Source organism: Lissotriton vulgaris, chromosome 7 (assembly GCF_964263255.1).
Source record: "Lissotriton vulgaris chromosome 7, aLisVul1.2, whole genome shotgun sequence".
Lineage (NCBI taxonomy): Eukaryota > Metazoa > Chordata > Amphibia > Caudata > Salamandridae > Lissotriton > Lissotriton vulgaris.
The window spans coordinates 1,573,325,985-1,573,343,840 of record NC_141695.1 but is presented as its reverse complement, the minus strand read 5'-3'; the positions used below and the strand labels follow the sequence as shown (position 1 = coordinate 1,573,343,840).

The 17,856-nt window shown below is 42.5% G+C and overlaps 1 protein-coding gene across 2 annotated transcripts in view; it reads right to left on the bottom strand.

The window, feature by feature from the left end:
* The window catches only part of DOK5 (docking protein 5), a 664,757-nt gene that overhangs the window by 414,671 nt on the left and 232,230 nt on the right, over positions 1-17,856 (bottom strand). The gene's annotated exons all lie outside the window — the stretch shown is intronic.

Genomic DNA, 17,856 nt, shown 5'->3' with positions numbered 1-17,856 from the left:
GGCTTAAAGCCATGTTAAGTGGCTAAACGCTGCCTTGATAATAGGGCCCTTTCACGCTAAATTTAGCGTGAAAGGGGTGTACAGTGGGTGTTGCGGTGGGCGTTCCACCGCAACACTCATTGAAGTCGACGCTGCCACCTATTATGAAGTTTGGTGCCAAACCTAAGACCAGAAAAATCCTGGTCTTAAGGTAACGAAAGGAGGAGAAATACTTTATTTCTTCTAGCTTTTGTTTCTTTTTCCATGTCATGGAAAAAGCAAAACGTCATGGCTTGTTCATGTACAGGAAGGTGTCCCTTCCTGTACATGAACAAACCGTTTTTCAAAATGGCATTTTGCACGAAGCAGCGCACATGAAAGTTACAAAATGGCATTCTAGGTTTGTTTAAGTGGAGGAAGGAACTCCTTCCTACACATAAACAAGCCTCCCTGCTCGGAGACACCCTTGCACTCTGGTGCAAGAGTGCCTGCATTGGCACTAAGTTGTGTAATTTAGCGCCTTCGCAGAGGGAAACGCCAGGCTGCACCATATCCTTGTTAATACGGTGCAGCCTGGCGTTTCTGAAGTGGCGGAGAGCGGCATTAAGCGAAGACAGCTAACGCCTCTCTCCGTCACATTCTTGGTAATGTGCCCCTGTCTATTTGAAATGAGGCCCAAAACAAAAGTCATAGATTTTTTTTAGGCTTTCCTGCTTCCCTAAGCTAGGCAATAGCAGCAAATTGCAAGGCTAATAATAGAAAGGATTATTTTCTCACACCCACAGAATACCCGCTAACTGTTTTGCATACGTTTAAATGCATTTGCAACTGTTGTTAATCCATTCTCCTACAAGGAAGAGCATTTTTGTACTTCTGTTTACATTACTGTTATTTAATGGTGTCCATTTTTTTTCCTTCTTCAGACTGGTGACATTTATTATTCTCCTCTGTCACAGTCCATAGAAACGCGGTAATGGAAACTCATTTGGACGTGGCTAGATATTCAGCAGCAGCTGCATTAGCGTCACGTGACTGCTTGTCACCCACCATCAATCAGAAGTGTGTTAAGCCTGTGCTAATTCAAGACGAAACAGGCTATGAGCCAGGACCAGAAATGTCATCAATCAGTACCACCAAGCGAGTAAAATTCTAATAATGATGATGTAGGAGCCACATAAGTGTAGGTGTTATTTACATATGACAATGTTTATAGACTGCTCATTTATTGCTTTCGTATCTATCCACTTAAATCCCCTGGATATTAACCATTATTTATTTTATGGAATTTTTCGCAGCATGCATGGACATCATTAAAGAAGACATCTGAATGCTTTATAAAGGGTAAATTGAGATGTTATATTTACTATTCTGAGTGTAAAGACAAGGGGGGAAAATACTTGCCTTATACATTTTAAGAGGATATGGGTTGGGAAATGTGTGAAATGTCTATTTTTTCATCACGAATAATGCATATTTTTGTGGAAAGTATTCAAATTACGCAAATTAGTCATAGGCGGTTGTCTGCATGGCAACTGTATGGGAAATGTGCCCTCGCATAAAGCCATGTGCGGTCATTGGCCAATGTATAGACCGTACAGTTTCTAAGCTCACATGGACAAATTTGCTCACACTGCTCTTGAGGCAATGGCACACATCCAGTTTCACAGTTTCTGCGAGACATTGCCTGTCCAACCCAGTCTCCTGGAAATGAATATTGCACAAAAAAAAAACATAACTGTTAGTAAAGCAAAAGTCCACTCACGCATTCCAGGGCTATCTATCCCAAAGGATTCCGATATTTTGGGAGCGAGGGAAATTACATCCTTATAGTAACAGAACCCCTAACAGTATCACGATTAAAAAATGCCTGTAGGCCAATGCACTCTTTAAATGCATAAATCCAAAAATAGCAGTTGATATTCACAGGGTGAATTCATGAGAATTAAATGTCAGCTCTGGAATTAATGACCAAGGCGCAATCATAGAGAAAATGCAAATTAAGACCATTACGGTTCCATGCTGTAGACTTTGTATAGGGCCATGCACTGCAACTGTATATGATAAGGATAGTACAAGTTCCAGAGAAGTTATTGGCCATATAGAGGAATGGGACGGAAGGCTTAGCAGCTTTATCGGGGCACTGAACACCCCTATGGATTGTAATATCTCTGTAATATAGGGCCAGATGTTCAGCCATTGCGTTTTGCAGGTCATAAATTGAGCTTTTTTGCGACTGGCAATTTGTGACTCGCAAAACAGAATGTACTAATGTGTCTCAAACACATTTAGCGATTCTCAATGGGGTTGCAAATGACCTACCTCATCAACATACATGAGGCAGGTTTGCAATTTGTGACTCATTGGGAATAGGCTACAATCACAGGGATGGTGGCCTGCTGGGGCAAGCAGACCATCATGTTTGAGTTTCAAAGAAAATAATGCAAAGTTTTCTTTTCCTTTTTTAAGGGCTGGCATAAGTCCGTGGGTCCACTACCTGCTCTTAAAAAATATGTTTGCATACATTCACAAAGGGGAAGAGGTCCAGTTTGCGACTGGCTTACCACCTACTTGAAGTAGGTGGTACACTGCGATTGTTTTGGTACAGCATTTTTGGTCGCAAAACTATCGTACATCTCCCTGCAACTCGCTACTAGGAAGGAACACGCTTGGCATGCACCTTCCTAGTAGTGACTCATCAACCCTATTTGCGAGTCAGTAAAAGGTTACCGACTCTCAAAATAGGGCTTGTATATATTACAAACCTTTTTAGTGGTCACAAACTGCCCGGTTTTCCACTGTAATTCCATATAAAGTGGTCTTAATAGGTGGCAGTCCTGATGTCTCCTGCCATCTCCTCCATGCCACCTTGTTCAGCTTCTTTGCTGTGTGCTCTGCCTGCTCTGCTGCCTCCATCGTGGTCTCTCCTTTCTCTTCTCCTTCCACGTGCACCCTCGACCCATTGTGCTGCTTAGTCATGCATAGCTGCCTTTCCATTCACAGCCTCTTCATGCTCAGGTTGCTAACTTGACTGCAACCGGGGTCTGTGGCTTTCCTTCTGACTAAGGCTGCAGGCTGCTTTGCAGTTTGGTCGGGCTGCATTAGGCCGTGTGTGATATTATAGAAGGTAGCTGTTGGCCCTAGAACCAGCAGCAGGGGACTCAAATGTGCCTCACTTGCACAAAGTTAATACAAGCAACTGGCGACCTTTTTATTTATTTTTTATTTGAGGTACACGCTCCTGTAATAGTTAAATAATACTGCACACATCATACAAAAATAACACACTGCCACCCAAACCTGCAGGGAGGGAGACCGTTAAGGGTACCAACTGGATGGCAATAAGGTAATAGGCAATCTTCCTTTTTAGAGCACAATTTTCGAATAGGAAATCCCTTTCCTGGAATCTACAATGGGTGTGACTCTGCCACATTACTCTTAGTTCTATCTTCTCCATCCCTGGTTACTAATGTAGATATTTAATCCTTATATCAAAATCTATGTCTGCCAGTGTGATCAGCCTCTGCTGCATTGGTCATTTAATTAAAAGGTATCAACTGAGGGGGAGTACGGTGGACTGGCTCTGCTGCCACTGTCCTTTAATCACAAGACCTTACCTGAGGAGGGAGTATAGTGGACCGGCTCTGCTGCCACTGTCCTTTAATCACAAGACATCACCTGAGGAGGAAGTACAGTGGACTGTCTCTGCTGTAACTGTCATTTATTTACAAGACACCACCTAAGGAGGGAGTATGGTGGACTGACTCTGCTGCCACTGTCCTTTGATCACAAGACGTCACCTCAAGAGGGAGTATGGTGGATCGGCTATCCTGTAATTGTCATTTCATTGCAAGACATAACCTGAGGAAGGAGTTTGGAGTTCTGGCTCTACTTTAACTGTAATTTAATTTCAAGACATCACCTGAGGAGTGCATTTACGAGTAGTAAAGTTAGACTTTTGTAAATTTAAGTTTTGGTCTTAAGTGTAACTGAGACTAAAACTGATACAAAAGTCAAACTTTACTACTCGCAAATGCAGTTTGTGAATACAGAAAGTCGTAAAGCTAGTCTTTTGTAAACGTAAGTTTTGGTGTTAAGTTCAACTGAGACTAAAACTGAGACAAAAGCCTAACTTTAATACTCGTAAATGCCCTTTGTGAATACCGAAAGTAATAAAGTTAGACTTTCATCTCAGTTTACCTTTCTGAATCGGGCCCATTGTTTTCTTCATTCAGTTTTCTGCATGTCTCTTAATTTATTGTTAATCAAAATTGAAGCACAGTAGTTAGTAGGAGCCCCGAGGATACTCTTGAGATGGGGGACATGTTTTTTTCAGTGACGGATGGATCCGAACTCAGCCCTTCCGAGGCAGAAGATAGCAGCAATGTCCAGCTCTCTAGCTCCACCTCTAGCTCTGGCACGCCACAAAAAAGGTACTGTTGTCAGGAGAAAGAAGCTTTTGAGGACACAAAGGGACACGCATTCCTGGGAGAAAACGGGTGAAGGGCATCGCAGGGGTAGCAGAGGCAATCCTGCTCTAAAATGGGACTACTCAGCTACTAGGAGTGTCTATCCAGACTATATAGGGCAGGGGCGGCAGATGTGGATGATGCTGCACCCTCCTTAAAGATGATAATTGATTCAATAAAACAGCTTCAAGAAGAGACCCGAATTGATGGAAAGAAGAACAGGCTGGCAAAAAAGAAATTACAAGGGGCGGTTTGAAAAATGGCCAAAGCGTGTACTGACACGAATACCAGATTGACCCAGATGGAAGATCGCACAAGCATCTTAGAGGACAATCAGGTGAAAGCTCAAGCCCAGACAGAGACTTATGATAACAAGCAATTTACAGATTTACAATGGAAGATGGAGGACTTCGAAAACCGACAAAGTCGGAATAATCTCCGAATCCTTGGGATCGAAGAAGGAGTAGAAGGGGAAGATATCAGGGCTTATATCTTGAGGCTGATGAAGGGAGCCTTTCCAGAGCTCCTTCACTGGAATTGGGACGTAGAGATACAACAGGTCCACCGTTTCCCAATGATGCGAAAGAAAAATCCACAACGGGGCAAAGATGGGGCAGCTATGCCAAGAGCAATCTTGGTATATTTCGGAAACTTCTTGCTCCGCGAGGAGGTTTTCTCTAAAGCTCACTCGAATGCCAAGCGGAACATCGAGAATCAATCTTTCTTCACAAAACCGGACTACTACCACACCACGGTGAAAAGATGTTGGCGCTTGAGAGAATTGATCTAGCTTTGCCAAGCTATGGGCTTGCAAGCCCATTTGATGAACCCTGCGAGGCTAAAGATCATTTACAAAAACAATCCAAGGGTTTTTACCTCTGAAATTCAAGCTAAGGCATACATGGATACTTTAAAGTCTCAATAGGCTTGATGTAAAGTCTTAAACGATGTAGGCACAGGGATGGGCTTAATGTATTTTTTGGGCTGTATTTGTTAGTTAATTTTGGTTTTTTTTTAGGATAAGGAGGGAGAGTCATGTGTGGGCACGAGGGGAGGATGGGTATGAGTAATAGTGCAGCCAGTAAAAATTTAGATTGAAAAGCCGCAAAGGAGGGTCGACTTTCAAGCTCCATCACAGAGACCTTAAGTCTGCTTGCTTCTTTTTTTTGGTGGGGGTGGAGGGTTGGGGGGCTGTTTGTGGACAGGGAGGGCAGAGGGAGGGGGTTGTGGGGGAAAAAGGGGGGAACAAATCATCATCTGGTAAGGAAAATAATGTTGGGGTACACACAATTGAAATAACAGAAGCTGAAAACATAGCATGCGAATAGTAACTATTAATGTATGTGGGCTTAACGATGCAGCAAAGCGAAAGACGGTGAAAGAATATCTTAAGTCCTTGCGGGTTGATATTGTCTGCTTACAGGAGACGCATATTGAGGGACCTCGTAAGTTTCTTCTGGGGCAGATGGGGTTTCAATTGATAGTATGCATCTCACAAGGGACTTGGACACGGGGAGTGGTGATACTCGCCCGGAGAAATGCAATATCAGTAAAAAATGTCTGTCAGATACTTATGGCCAATGGGCTATAGCGGAGTGTCAAGCACAAGGGCTCAATTTCACGCTCTGCACAATATATGGCCCAACAGTAGATGACCCAGAAATGCTTAACCATGTTAATATGCAACTAGCTAATTGGCCCCTCCCTATTATCATGTGTGGGGATCTTAATATTAACGGGCTAAATGGGCTATGGAGAGGGGATCCAACCAAGTTTGTAGGTCGAAAGAAGAAAAGCCATAGGGCTCTAGTCCAAATGATGAACGATCACGGGGCTTATAGACGCTTGGGAGCAACAAAATCCGCATGGGGTTGGCAGCACATATTACTCTGCACCGCATAGGGCCATAGCACGGTTAGATTGTTTTCTGGTCTCTCAATCTCCTCTTCCTATGTGTAAAATTAGTAGGCTCCCACGAGTGGTCTCGGACCATAATCCCCTAGGGCTAGAGGTTTTAAACTTGAATAAAAAATCACATGCAACCACCTGGTCGTTCGAACGGGCTCTGTTGCAGGAAGCAAATTATGTTGCACATATGGAGAAATGGCTCAAAGATTTTCTTGAAATCAATAGGGGGAGTGCCCAGTTTTGGATAGTGTGGGATGCCTTGAAGGCCGCTATCAGGGGAGAAACCATGAGCTACTCCATGAGACGGAATAAGCTGGAAAAGGCCGAGATGGCGATAAAACAAAGATTAATTATTGATTTGGAGGAAGAATTGGTCTGGGCAATAGGCCTTAACCTCAATATAGATGAGATAGCTCAGAAATTAGTGTTAGTAAAGGCGGCAGTTGGGGATATTATCGCCGTTAAAGCAGCAGGTAAATTCTTGGCCTGGAAACAGGTTCACCACAAATTTTGCGAACAAGTTGGTCGTATTCTAGCTGTCAGAACCCGACAAGCAGCAACTAGAGGAGATATTTCTGATATTATATCAGAAGCTGGGGTGGCTGCTACCACTCCAAAGAATATTTGTAGGATATTCCAAGATTTTCATCAAAATGTATACTGTGAGGACATAGTGGTGAACAGCAAAGAGATAGAGGACTACTTAGAAACGGCCCTAATCAAGAGATTTTCTGTGGAGGATGACCCAGCCATGGAGGGTAGTTTTTCTGTTGAAGAGATTCAGGGGGCAATTATTGATAAACTCGCTGGTAAGGCAGTTGGGCCAGACCTTATTCCTTTAGAATTTTCTAAAAAATTCTTGTTTGAGGGAAGATCTATGCTATGTAATGTGTGAAGCCCAGAAAGGTCAAGCTCCCCCACAGTCATGGGGAGAAGCCACTATGGTTATTTTTTTTAAAAAAAGGCAAACCACCCACAAATCCAGGCACGTACAGGCCAATTAGTCTTATGAACAGCGACAAGAAGATGTATTCTAAGATTTTAGCTAATCCCCTTAGTCTTACGATAGGGAAGGTGATCTCGCCCAGACAACATGGGTTCATCCCAGGGAGGTGTACGGCAGACCACATTAGAAGAGTTTGCACTTTATTTGATGGCACTGCAGCCTCACGGGACCCTATGGCTCCTATATTGCTTGACGGGGAGAAAGCATTTGATAGGGTCTCGTGGGGCTATCTCTGGTCTGTATTGGAGAATTTAAACATTGGCACAGGGTGTATAAAGGCAATAAAGGCACTGTATAGGAATCCAAAGATCCGACTTCGAGCTATGGGAGAACAGAGCGACCTAATTAACATCAAGCGAGGAACCAGAAAAGGTGTGTCCCTGTTCTCCGCTTCTCTTTGCCTTTCACAGCGACCCTTTTATTAAGAGAATCGAGACGAACAGAAGTATTTTACCGATACGACTGCATGGTTTTGAGACAAAGATCCTAGGCTACGCAGACGATCTGGCAATTACCTCTGCAAATCCCTCCTCTGCCTTAGATGAAATAGAACATGAAGCGGATTGCTTCGGGGCAATCTTGGGCTACAAGTTGAATCGTGGCAAGACACAAATTGTGGTTAATGGCAACGCTGGCTTGGTAGACCCAAGAGTGACAGATTCGGCCATGTATCCAGGGGTTATCATTACATCAGATTTAACTAAAATAGTGGAAAAAAACCTAGCCCCTGTAATCCAAAAATCAAAGAAAGATCTTGACAGGATGAATAACTTACATATGACAATTGTAGGACGTTGTAACATTATTAAAATGTTATTTCTCCCAAAAGTCTCATACATATTTAGGACGATCCCCTTGAAGTTTGGTAACAACTGGTTTAAGGAGATGGAGGGGGTTGTCAACCGATTTATCTGGGCTCACGGCAAGACGAGAAGGGCACTTAAATTTATGTCCCTTCCTAGGGATAGAGGGGACTGGGCGGTACCAGACTTAGGGGGATATTATTGGGCCTTGGTACTCCAATACATTCGTGGGCTTTTGGGTGGCACGGTCATGGATCATTGGAGGGGTGGTGATGGTATACCAGGTGTATATGAGCTACTTTTAAGTGGTGTAGCTTGTAATTGGCTTTTAAGGTTTAGTGAGGCAAGTTATTATAAAAAAGTTGAGTTCAAGACTTTGGGAGCAGCAATTATGGTTTGGACTTCAATTCGGAAGAAACTGGGATTGGGGAGAATGAATTATTATGCTCCTCTATACAGGAATCCATCTCTACCGGAGGTTTTCTATGATGGTGTAATGAGACGATGGGATGAGCTGGGAGTAAAAACAATCGGTGATATTATTGATTCTGATGGCATAATCTCTTTTGAAAGAACACAAAACCTTTATAATTTGGAGCATAGAGAAGTTTTAAGTTTGTGCAGATTAGGTCGGCGTTGGCAAGGAAACAAGGGGGGAATAGGGCATTTGAGAGAGATGCAGTTTTGGAACGATTGCAAGACCTGGAGGGGTGCTCAGTCACACAGATTTATGGTGAACTTAATCAATTTAAGAATGATGATCTGGAAAGAATTTCAGAAAAATGTCGGGGGAAGTTGAACACTGAACGAAACGAGTTCAAAGTCTTGCTCAAACTGGGGTATATGGTTCGAAAGGTGGCTAACCTACAAGCTCAACATTTTAATACTATTTTTGAACTATACTTTACTCCAGCAAGAATAGATCAATGGGGTGGGACTAGTGGTATCTGTTTCCCACGCTGCCAGAGCACAGAAGCCGACCCGATTCATATGTTTGCCTCGTGTCCAATGCTGGCCATTTGAAAACGGCAATAGAGCTCTTTATGGGACGGACCCTGGGCATCCAGATAAGTTTAACTAACGAGTTAGTGGTTTTGGGGGTAGGCAGGGATGGAGTTTAAGTAGGTCATCACAAATTTGTATTTCTTGCAATGGCTATCAATTAGGATTTGCGTAGCATCTGCATGGAAAGATCCTAACCCCCCTATGTTCCAACAATGAGTGTCACGACTTTTAGCTATATATAGTTTAGAAAAAGGGCTATATGAAAAAAAGGATGGAAAGCAAGGCAACTAGGGAAGCGGATCTGGTCTCCAGTAATTGATTAGAAACGTAGGCTGGGGAGAACCTAGCTATAACAGGCCTTGCAGTATAAATATGATATTTCTTTTTCTTTTTCCCTCCCATCAGTGTGCGAATTGTATTTAGTATTAATTATCAATTATAGATATGATTATGGAATTTAGGTATGAAATTGCATGCTATGTTATTTTCTGTAAGTCTTTTTTTCCCATTTATTTTTTTCTTTTTACTTGCTTTATTTGTGTGTATCAATGAATTGACTATTTGATGATGATTAAAAAAAAAATGAAGCACAGTGAATCATGCCAGTCAGACTAGCAATTATTTCTAAAGAGAGAGCAATTGAATATTTTTGGAAGAATTTGGTTGTTGCCTCAGCTCATTCAATGTGCCAATCTCTTGTAAACTTCCAATAATCTTGTACCCTTCACTTGCAAGTGAAAGGTTCTCCACTCTCAACTTGTGGTGTCAAGTTGGCTCATTTTCAGTGCTTGTCTTACTGAGACTCCAGATGAGGATTTAGCCTAATGAAGAAGAGAGCATTAATGGCTACTCAATTAAAAACCCCATAATTGTTGCCCACAACTCCACTGGATGAACTACCCTATGTTGATTTCCTCCATGACGGATGCCCCACAGGTAGACACCACTGACTGCATCCCGGTCTGCTGTAGTGTAATGCCATTATTGCCACACATGATGGAACACTACTGCTCGACCTAAAATGTCGGATCCATTGAAAAATCTACTTGACTTAACTCCATGAAAGAAGTTTATGTCAGTAAATGGTTGTGGAATTTCAACAAAAGGTAAGACGTGTCCGTAAAATGCTGGGAACCACTCCTGCCCTTCAAGTACAGAGGACTTGTAACAATATAGCCTTAATTTGGAGGGACAAACCACCTGCCAAGAGTTGTTAGTGGAACTATCACCATTTGCCATGGGTATTACCAAATATTCACCAGGCTTTCACCATAAAAATGACAACTTCAATGGTAACAACAGTTAATTTGATGGAGAAACCAGTCTTCACAGTGGTGAGCTCTAAATGTAACAGAATTCTCACACCCTGTTTGACCAAGGGCATGTACCCCTCACACTGCCAGTTGAAAATACACCAGCAAAACGTAAAATCTGCCTACTAGTCTTTTCACACGTTTATTCACTCGGATGTTTTGAAATTTTCACGTTACACCTCTGACATTACATTCCTGTTCGTCAGCTGCTTAAATTTGATTTCATTATGTACCTTATTTACTAGTTGTGCCTACTGAAGTAATTAATAATATTAATATATTCTAAGTTTTTTAAAAATCAGTATGAGAAAATAATAACCATTATTCTTATTTCATACACATACCATGCTTACAATCTTGGATGTTAAAATATCCCAAGCTGGGCCTCACCATTCTTCAGACTTTTTGGGTTTCAAGCAGGGGGTGTCAGAAAAGTTACCACAGGGATAACTGGCTTGTGGCGGGCAAGCATTCATAGCAGCGTCGCATTTTGAACCTTCGATGTCGGCTCTTCCCATCATTGTGAAGCAGAATTCAACAAGCATTGGATTGTTCACCCATTAATAGGGAACTGAGCTGGTTGCTGCCGGTTGCTGGGATGAGGGCATGATCCCTTGCAGGTCAGTTGGGTGATTTCCTGAAAAGGATCCCTTCTTCGCAAGAGTTGCCGAGAGGCAAGTAGCCCAGGGAAGCCGCCCCAGCGCAGGCCTCATAGTGCATGGCCACTCTTGTCATCTGTGGACTGCCGTGGGCCTGGGTCATGGTACTTGGGTCCTGGGCTATCTGGACATTGGGTCGCCCCCAGCCATCTGATCACCGGGCAGGATGGCTAAATGGCCCAGCACGGTGGTTGACCAGATGGCCAGAGAGGCCGGCCGTGGGGCTAACTCCAAGTTTTGTCCCACACCGGGGTTGTGAAAGCCGTCAATAGTAGAGGATAATGGGCTTGCCTGCAGGCCTATGGGGAAAGGGTGTAGGGTGGGCTAGGCTTAACCCTTCTTGGCTCCCAGGCCCAGGCTCCATGAAGGTGGAAGGCACACACCCAAGGCAGCACACAGTGTTGTGGTGGCAGTCACTACCCAGGGCAAGGTGGCTGCAGTCCTTGGAGGCCTCTGTTGCTCTGGGTGTGGGCCTAGAGGCTAGACAAACCCTGCATGAAGGCCCAGAATGGTGCCAAGCTGAAAAATGACCCAGGGAGAGCGTTCATAAGCCCTCAGCAGTGCTTAGGCCTGGTGCTCGATGTCCTGCACCACCAAAGAGATACCATCAGTAGGCCCAGCATGAGGCTTATCATTCTCCTGAGAACGAGTGGGGCCTGACAAAGGGGAAGCAGCAGGCCCAGGAAGGTCCTCTCCCCCTTCTCTGGCAGGGTGGGAGGCCGTGGCCTCGGTCCGAACTCCGGTGGGACCCATGCTCGATGCGGTGGCCCTTATTGCTGCAAAGTGTGTGAGATAGGGCTCCGCGATCCCATACAGGGTGGCCTACTCAGAGAGATTCAAGACTGGACTCTGGTTAATCAAGGCATAGTTGGGGCCCATTTGGAGGCTCTGGGCTGCTTGGCTGGAAACGCCTGACAGTTCCCTCAGCCAGGGCTTCTGAAGCACACAGAGCATGCAGGATAGGCCTGTACATGGGTCAGGTAACCAGCAAGCCAGAGGCTGCAGGCCTACCAGGGCCCTGTGATTCCTTCTCTGGCCCAGGTGGTGTTGTAAAGCACCCAGGGAGGCTTCCCCTGTTTGGCGGGTTCAGAGGCTGTGAAAAGAGCCCTGGGGACCCCACTGAGGGAATGGCTTGGGTGGGCACTCCGGTGCTGGGCTCTGTTCTTTTACTTGCCACCTGGCAAAGAGCCCAGGACGGGGATCCGGCGCGCCTGGGAAGTCCTGCCCTGTGTGGCCAGGGTTCATGAGCTCTGACTGGGCCCCAGTGGGCTGCGGGTCCCCCACCCTGAGCCCTCTCCTCTACAGGCCTAATAATGTTACTAGACCTGCGTGTCGAGTAACTTTAATAAACTCCATATCTTGTGACCATTTGAGAAATACATAGGTTTCCTTGATAACTATTTTTCACTTTTTATATTTTACCAAATGAATTGCTTTATACCCGGTACACAATGAAAAACCATTGAATGGTGCAGCTCAGTTAATGGCTCTGGGTGACTCGACTCTTGGAGAACCTACAAGTCCTATATATATCCCTGTAACCAAAAGTGTCCAGCAGACATAACAGTATATTGCATTCAAAAATATGCCATAGTTAGAAATAGTTACCGATGGAAAAGTAGACACAAATGGCTATTTTTTTTTAAGTCAATTTCAATATTCTTTTATTTCATATGTTACTTTTTATCTGAAAACCCTGGAGGATCTACACATATGACCCCTTGCTGAATTCAGAACTTTGTTTACTTTTTAAAAATGTATAGCTTTCTGGGATTCACCATGGGTTTCGCACCCAGTTCTACCACTAACTGGAAGGAGGTTGAAATCACAAAAAATTGGAAAAATGGACTATGTCCCAGCAAAATGCCAAAAACTGTGTTGAAAAATTAGGTTTTCTAATACAAGTCTGCCTGTTCCTGAAAGCTGAGAAGATGTTGATTTTAGTACCGCAAATCCATGGTTGAGGCCATTTGCAGAAAAAAGACACTTTCTTCACCAGTGCTTCTTTACCCCAAAAACCCACATTTAGATGTATTTTGGCTAATTTCGTAGCCCCCTCTGGGGGAATCCACAAGCCCTGGGTACCTGTACATTTGCCAGGATGTTGAAAAAATGGGCACAAATTTGGCTTGGATACCTTGTGTGGACAAAAAGTTATGGGAACTTAACCGCAAACTACCTCAAATAGCCAAAAAAAGACTTAGCACAGGGTGGCAAATGGCCGAACAGCAAAGGGGTTCCATCAGCTCGAGGTTTATTATCAGATTTGTCTCAAGAAATAAGAAAACCTCTACTAATAAAACTCATTACATTTTTGGAAACATTTACCAGTTGGAACACACATATTATACTTCCAAATCAAAGGATTGTTTAAAAGAACTTATTAATGCCAAGCTTCAATTTAATACATTTTCAACTGATAGAGCTTCATTATTCTATGGTGGCCAAAATAAGTCAGCAAATATACTTGCTAATTATCTTAAAATTAAGAAGAATAGGAATAAAATTGAGTCCATTCGGGACACCTGCTTAAATCTGCTACACAAAGACCCGAACATAATATGAGAATGCTCTCAGTTTTATAAAACATTATACACCCCTGATCACATTCCCTCTGACCGTGACATTTCAAATTATCTTTCATATACACAAAAATCTTTGGACACCTGATCACATTTTGGTGTGTTAGAAGCAGACATTACTCTGTCAGAACTTGAGATTGCGCAATCCTCTCTTAAATCTTATAAAGCTCCTGGCCCTGATGGCTTTACAACTAAATTTTTCACTCACTTTCTAAATTGCTTCGTCCCAAGTTCTCTCTTCTTCTCGCTTCTTCTTCTCATAAAGGTGAATCAGCTGTACCCTTTTTAAATGGCCTTATTTGTCTGATGCCCAAAGAAGGAAATGATCCCCAGATATGCAAGAATTACAGACCCATTTCTCTTGTTAACACCAATTATAAAATCTTCTTGAAAGCTTCAACCCTCCGTTTGGAATCCTTTTTACCCAAGCGGCTTGGAAAGGAAAAATCCAGATTTGTTAAAGAGAGATACATATCTGATAATACTTGATCATTGATTGATGTTTTATCTTTATCCACACGTTTGCCCAAATCTATAGCAGTAATATCATTAGATGCCTAAAAGGCCTTTGACCATGCAAATTGGTCCTTTGTTTTCTATACCATTAAATGGTTCAGATTTGCACAGAAAATTATTAACCTCATCTCACTCCTAATCCTCTAGCAGCCTTTTTTGCTAATGGTCTCACTTCCCCCTATTTTACATTGGGTAGAGGCGTTTGTCATGGCTGGCCTCATTCACCCCTTCTCTTTAACCTAGCTTTCGAACTGTTCATCTCCAGGCTCAGTAACAATCGAGGCATACAAAGTTTTTCATGGCATGACCACAAGATTAAAATGGCAGTTTATGCAGATGACATTCTCCTATTTATCTCACAACCTCAGAGATTATTCCCTGCTTTCTTACATAAAATATATTCCTACACTCTAGTTTCTGGCTATAAATAAATCATGGCAAGTGTAAAATCGTACCTTTCAACAAATTTACTTTTAAAACAGAGTTTTCGGCCACCGAATTCTCTTGGAACACAAGGAAAATTAAATACTTAGCATTATATTTTTAGTATTTACTCATTAAGCTTAGAAGACTGCTTAAATAAGCTATCATCCATAGTAAATCATTGGCATCCTTTATATCTCTCCTGGTGGTGTCACCTTGACACTATAAAGATTAAGTTAATGCCTATCATATTATATAGCCTCTCCAATATTCCAATATCCATCCCCTCTAAACTTATTAAAGACATTAATTCCACATTTTCCTCTTTTCTATGGAATGTGAAAAAAATCCTGCATATCTCTACTGAAAATAAAACATCATATATCAGATGGTACATTAATTTCCCTAACCTTCCTAAATATTACTCAGCTTTTATTCTGAAAAAATCTATCTATTGACTTTTAGAATCATCTGAATACTCTCATTTGTGGGAAGATTTGGAGAAATGTTTTCTCTTCTCTTTTACTCTTCACAAATAATTGACATTCGCCAGATGACATCAGACGTTCTCCACACCTATTTTTTTAACATCTCTGTACTTTTATTAGAACCATCACTATTGTATAAACTCTTTGACATTACATCTTTTCATAATTCTGCGGTTTGGCACAACACTGCAATATTATGCAAAAACAAATCCTTTTTTGGAAAACCAGACTAACATGGGTCCATCAGCTATTTATTAATAACTCCTTTCTGACTTTTACACAGGCTCAACATCTTTTTAATCTCCCACCTTCTTTTCAAAATAAATTTCAAACACCAAAAAATATTATAACTAACACTTGTAATCATTTCCAATCTTGTGTTAACTAACCTTCATTACCCTATTCTACATTAGGTACCCTCCTCCTTACAAATCCAAAAGCTTCCATTATTTACAATCACTTACATCAAATGCCAGTTAACAGACGTGAAACAGACACTAAATTAGCCTGGAAACACGACCTAGAAATAACTTGGCCAGGCTCCACTTGCCCACTTATGTGGCTAAAATTATGGAAAATGTCTCGTGCTGCTAACACTACTCAAACATTGTATTATATCTACAACATACTATTCTTTCCCCCTTCTACACTTCACCATATGTAACCGGAACATATAGTAGCTGGTCATGTCAATCAACACCCGCAGATATCAAATATTCATTATTCATTTTTCCTCTAGTGCACACTTTCTGGATGCAAGTCTGGAATCAACTCAATTACATCTTTAATTCCACAGTACCTTTTTCCAGCATTAATTATTATCTTAGTAATTTTAACTATTGACTGGAATGGGGTTTCACCAAACATAAAAATCATAGATTGATTGACAGCAGTGGCATCTAAACAAATCACAAAAACATTATATGGACTTTAATCAATTATCTTTTTAAGTGTGGTAGTATACATTTTGTTACAACCACAAGTTAGACACAATTTACTGAGAGTCTCTCTAGCTTGTTTTTAAATGTTCTGTTATGTGGTCTCCCATCAAAAAATGTTGTGGCTTGAAGGCACAATCGTCTTTTTAATGTCAAAATCTCACATAGGAATTTCTTCAACCTACTTGATTTTCCTTTTGTTTTCTTTTTTATATTGATGATGTATTCAAGTCTTTTTAATGTATATATCAATGCCACGTACAAAATTTATTTTATTATACTCATATTATTTTACAGTTGCCCATGTATGAGTATCTTGCTGTTTATCCCCCTTTCCTTTTGCTCTTCCACCTTGTTTCCTCAGTTACACCTCCTTCCTTGGTTTGAATGCATTTCCTTGTTGACGCCCATTTCACAGCCTCAGGGGAAAGACTACACCTCCCACAACCGGGAGCGGCTGACGCCGCCAGCAATGCTGTAGCCCGCCCATGGAGGCATGAAATAAAATCAACAGAAGGCTCCCATGGGACGCGCCAGGGCGCATGCCGCGGCAAAGACCGGGCAAATACGGGCCCATCTTAGCCCGTTATCGTCCGATAGAAGCTGTACAGGGCCACCCCCGCTTTTTTCTGGAGTACATGTCATTGAGCACCTTATGTTGGTGAGTGGACACTCTTGTTATTTGTAGTGTTGTTGGCTCCTATACTCTGGAGGCTTTCTCAGGCCATTTGGACTAATTCACAGTTACTCCCTCTAGTGAGAGGTGGTCACGGTATAGCTTGTGGAACGTACTCAAACTTGTGTCAGGTAGCCTGTGGCAAGATGATTACCTAGTATCACCTGTAGAAAGGCTGCTTGGATCTGTCGGTTTCTTTTGGTCTCCGCCCCATCTTCACTCCTCTGGCGTTACTATGGCATATAAGGGGAATAAAGTAATATTTGTGGGCCTTGCCATTGTGTGGCGTGATTTGCATGGATAAGGCCCTGCGTGTACCATCAACAGCTATTGCTATAACGACGTTGCCATCTCCTTCAGCACGGGGTGTGGTTAAAAACTTGAGGAGGGGGCGGGATGTGGGAGCTGTTGTTTAACCCTTTTGAAGTCCTTCATTGTAATTCTTTGTTTTATCGTCTTGGCCTTTGACTCTGGAACCTCACGTTAAATCCCAGATAAACTCTAGCTTTTGCAGTACTATAAAAGGTGAACGTTTATTATCTCAGTGCATTTTCTCCTTGTGTTTTGATTGACAACATTACCTCGGTAATTTGGGCGGACTGAACCATGGGCAAACGGAAAGCCACGCCTGCTTCAAAATATACTTGCACTATGCTGCACGGTGTTCTCCAAAAAGCTGTGGGAGCAATTACTAGGAAATTGACCAAGTAGAACATAGACTTTCATTAGGCCCTACCACCTTCCTACCTCTATCAGCCCATGTAGACACTAATAGGGACTCTGATGGTGTTGACAGTGAACAAAGGACTTGAGTACCACTGTCACCCGTTGTTACAAGCAGGAATAATGATGAAACCCAGACCAAAGAAGCCCAAAACGGGCTTGGCTTTAACCAAATCTTGGAGGGAAAAAAATCCCCTCAAGTCATAGGGGGAAACAAAAGAGAACTGAGGTGAGAGGTCAAGCACAGAAACAAAGGAGCGATTCACCTGTGATTAAAAGAACAAGGCAGGATCCTGTAATAGGCACCAGGACTAGAAGGGGCATGGATAAGGGCAGAGGGACCACAAAAAAGGGGGTAGATGCCCCCCTTT